Source organism: Carcharodon carcharias (genome assembly GCF_017639515.1).
Source record: "Carcharodon carcharias isolate sCarCar2 chromosome 27 unlocalized genomic scaffold, sCarCar2.pri SUPER_27_unloc_1, whole genome shotgun sequence".
Classification (NCBI taxonomy): domain Eukaryota; kingdom Metazoa; phylum Chordata; class Chondrichthyes; order Lamniformes; family Lamnidae; genus Carcharodon; species Carcharodon carcharias.
Genome location: NW_024470624.1, coordinates 2,799,712 through 2,804,064, shown reverse-complemented (window position 1 = coordinate 2,804,064; position 4,353 = coordinate 2,799,712).

The window sequence follows — 4,353 nt, the reverse complement described above, 5'->3', positions numbered from 1 at the left end:
AAAACTCAGCAGGTCTGGCAGCATCTCTGGAGAGAGAAACAGAGTTAACGTTTCAAGTCCAATTCCTCTTCCTCAGAACTTCAGAGAGGGAGAAATGTGATGGGTTTGATGGTATGGTGAAAAGGGTGGGGGTCAGGTAGAGCAAAAGGGAAAGTCAGGGATTGGTTAGAGGGCAGACAAGATTAAATAAGAAAAATGTCATGGAACAAAAGGGAAAGGGAGAGGTAATGTTTGTGGTAAAGAAACAAAGCATTGGCCCAGAGTAAGTATTAATGGCAGAATAAAGATCAGTTCTGTTTGAAAGAAAAAACATGAAAACAAGATGCAGATTGGCACTTGGCAAAAAAAAAATCAAAACAGAGGACAGATTTGATAGTCTGAAGTTGTTGAACTCAATGTTGAGTCCAGAAGTCTGTAAAGTGCCTCATTGGAGGATGAGGTGCTGTTCGTCCAGCTTGTGTTGGGCTTCTCGGGAACATTGCAGCAGGCCGAGGACAGAAATGTGAGCATGAGAGCAAGGTGGTGAATTATAATGGCAGCAACTGGAAGGTCAGGGTCATGCTTGTGGACTGAGTGGAGGTGTTCCACAAAGAAGGCAGCAAACAGGGGACAGATGAATTAAAGAGAAATCATTTGGGTCCAGAACATTGTGCACATCCTTTTACTTTGGTTGTCTTTGATCCTCAAGTAATTATCTATTTTTTTAACCATGTTCTGCTTCATTAATAAACTTTTATCAGTAAATATATTTGATTTTTCTGAATTTTTCATTATGAGAATTCTGCACTTTTGGGAAAGTGGGTGAGAGGGGTTGGCAGGCTCTTTAACAGAAAGTGAGTCCCTCTAAGGTAATTGGCAAAGGAACCAGAGGGGGAGATGAGATTTTATTTTTTTGACACAGCGAATTGTTCTGATCTGCCTGAAAGCAGATTCAACAGTATCTTTCCAAAGGGTAAACACTTTTGAAAGGGAAGAATTTGCAGGGCTGTGGGGAAAGAGCAGTGCAGTTGGATGAATCAGAGAGTCCTTTCAAAGAGATGGCAGGGTCATGATGGGCTGAATGGACACCTGCAGCCTGTGAATCTAAGCCTCCTGCTTTTGTGCAGGTTAAAAGGGACAGATTTCATTTCAGCCTGTTCCTTGTATCTGTATTTAAAGAGACGGGTTTCTGTTCAGCTCTGAGTGACCGTTTGTGGGAGAATAAAATACGTCTACAGGATAACAAAGAGTTAAACCTTAGTGGAATACTACAACGAAGTGTCCTTGCACCAGTAGTAGACAAACCTGCGCTGTCAGCTATTGTGGAGGAAGGAAAACAAGTATCATAAACAAACTACCAAGAGTCCTTGAAACAAAGTTAGGATGTCTGTTATCAGCACATGAGACAGGGCCTAGTCATGCTATCTGTTGTCTGTCCAGATGACTAGTCGCCAGATGGGTTACTCAAGGTTTTTGTGTAACTACCCAAGGTTCTGTGTAATTATAAACTAAGACAGAACAATTGTATGCATGCCAAAGATAAAAATTTCAATGTTATTAATTACTAAGGGTCAAGCAGCTTTGTAATTTGCATGACCTCTGTTACACACGCTTTTGCTCTAACTATGTGTGTACTCTGATGCTTCCTCAGAGTGCTGGCTAGCTCCATTGTATGCTGCTGGGCTCTCCGTTATATCATGATTTAATAAAGACTTCCAAGACAAACCTCCTGGGTCTGAGTGTTCACTCCGTTTTCCACGACACTGTTATAACAATGTCCCCACTCCTCTGTATATTTAAACATGGAACAAAGCCTTACATGGCCGATTATAGTCAACAGCCTTCCTGTAGCTCTCACTGGACGCAGCAAGAAAGTGTTTGACTGCTTAACAATAGCGGTGTCCCTTGAAAATAATTCAAACCCCACAACAAAAACAACCTGCATCTATAGAGCACCTTTAATGTAGTAAAACTTCCCAGGGAGCTTCACAGGAGCGATTATCAAACCAAATCTGACACTGAGCCACATAAGGAGATATTAGCAAATGTGGTTGGAGAGACCAAACGCAGACTGGGTGACCACTTTGCAGAACACCTTCAGCCTGTCCGCAAGCATGACCCAGACCTCCCTATCGCTTGCCATTTCAACAGTCCATCCTGCTCTCATGCCCACATGTCTGTCCTTGGCCTGCTGCATTGTTTCATTGAAGCTCAATGCAAACTGGAGGAACAGCACCTCATCTTCCGACTCGGCACTTTACAGCCTTCCGGACTGAATATTGAGTTCAACAATTTTGGATCATGAACTCTCTCCTCCATCCCCACCCCCTTTCCGATCCCCCTTTTTTTCCCAATAATTTATATAGACTTTTCTTTTCCCACCTATTTCCATTATTTTTAAATGTATTTCCATCCATTGTTTTATCTCTACCTTTAAGCCTATTTCAATCCTTTCCCTTCACCCCACCCTGCCCCACCCCCACTAGGGCTAACTGTACCTTGCTTGTCCTGCTTTCTACCCTTAATTAGCACATTCCTTAGATAATATCACCACCTTCAACACCTCTTTGTCCTTTTGTCTACGACATCTTTTGGCTATCTCCAAAATCTTTTGGCCCTCTATCCAGCTCTACCTGTCCCACAACGCCCCTCCCCCCACCCCCTTAAACCAGCTTATATTTCACCTCTTCTCTATTTTTACTTAGTTCTGTTGAAGTGTCACACGGACTCGAAAGGTTAACTGTGTTCCTCTCTGCAGATGCTGCCAGACCGGCTGAGTTTTTCCAGGTATTTTTATTTTTGTTAAGGAGATATTAGGTCAGGTGACCCAAAGCTCAGACAAAGAGGCAGGTTTTAAGGAGAGTCTGAGAGGAGGAAAGTGAGGTAGGGAGTCAGAGAGGTTTAGGGAGGGAATTCCTGAGCTTGGGACACAAGCAGCTGAAGACACGGCTGCCAATGGTGGAGCGATTAAAATCAGGGATACTCCAGAATAAGTGGAGCACAGATATTTCAGAAGGTGGTAGGGATGGAGGAGATTACAGAGATTGGGAGGGGTGAGATCATGGAGGGATTTGAAAAGAATGGGCCCGATTTTAACTCACTCAAAATCCCATTCACTTTTACAGAGGTAAAATTGGCCCCATTGAGTCTGCACTGACACATGAGAAACACCTGACCTACCTACCTAATCCCATTTACCAGCACTTGGCCCATAGCCTTGAATGTTATGATGTGCCAAGTGCTCATCCAGGTACTTTTTAAAGGATGTGAGGCAACCCGCCTCCACCACCCTCCCAGGCAGCGCATTCCAGACCATCACCACCCTCTGGGTAAAAAAGTTTTTCCTCACATCCCCCCTAAACCTCCTGCCCCTCATCTTGAACTTGTGCCCCCTTGTGACTGACTCTACAACTAAGGGGAACAGCTGCTCCCTATCCACCCTGTCCATGCCCCTCATAATCTTGTACACCTCGATCAGGTTGCCCCTCAGTCTTCTCTGCTCCAACGAAAACAATCCAAGTCTATGCAACCTCTCTTCATAACTTAAATGTTTCGTCCCAGGCAACATCCTGGTGAATCTCCTCTGCACCCCCTCCAGTGCAATCACATCCTCCCTATAATGTGGTGATCAGAACTGCACACAGTTGTGGCCTCACCTAGGTTCTATACAACTCCAACATGACCTCCCTATTTTTATAATCTGTGCCTCGATTGATAAATGCAAGTATCCCATATGCCTTTTTCGCCACCCCACTAACATGCCCCTCTGCCTTCAGAGATCTATGGACACACATGCCAAGGTCCTTTTGTTCCTCAGAAATCCAGGCATTGGTTGGATGGGAGCCAATGTCAGTCAGTGAGCACAGGGGGTGACAGGTGAATGGACCGAGTGTGAGTGGGGACACTTTATTTGCAGATTAACAGAGTAAGCACTGTACTTGAATCAATGTTATTAACGGATGGAATTGAATCAAATAAGGGTCAGATTAATGATATCACAATAACCCAGCATCAGCTTGGTCTGCTTAATATAGAACAGGGTTCACCCAGTGTCCAATATTAGAGGCGGTTGTGGCTGTTGGATGCCTAGTTTCACTGTCCAGCTGACAAGCCCACAGCTTTGGAGAACGAGTCTACCCAGGGTATGTTTCTAAAGCCTCCTCACAACACATTGCCTGGTTAGCTCCCAGCTGTGAGAATTCTTGCTGCGTTTCAAGATGCTCTTTTCCTTCTGGTTTGGTCAATTGTGGGGTATCTGTGTCCTGCAGGGTACACGTGTGTGTTCATTGGGCTCTGGTTCCTCGGTTCCACCCCCACTCTAATCTCACCAGCTTCCATCCCTCATTGACCCAACCCTGTGCAAAGCGCAGCAAA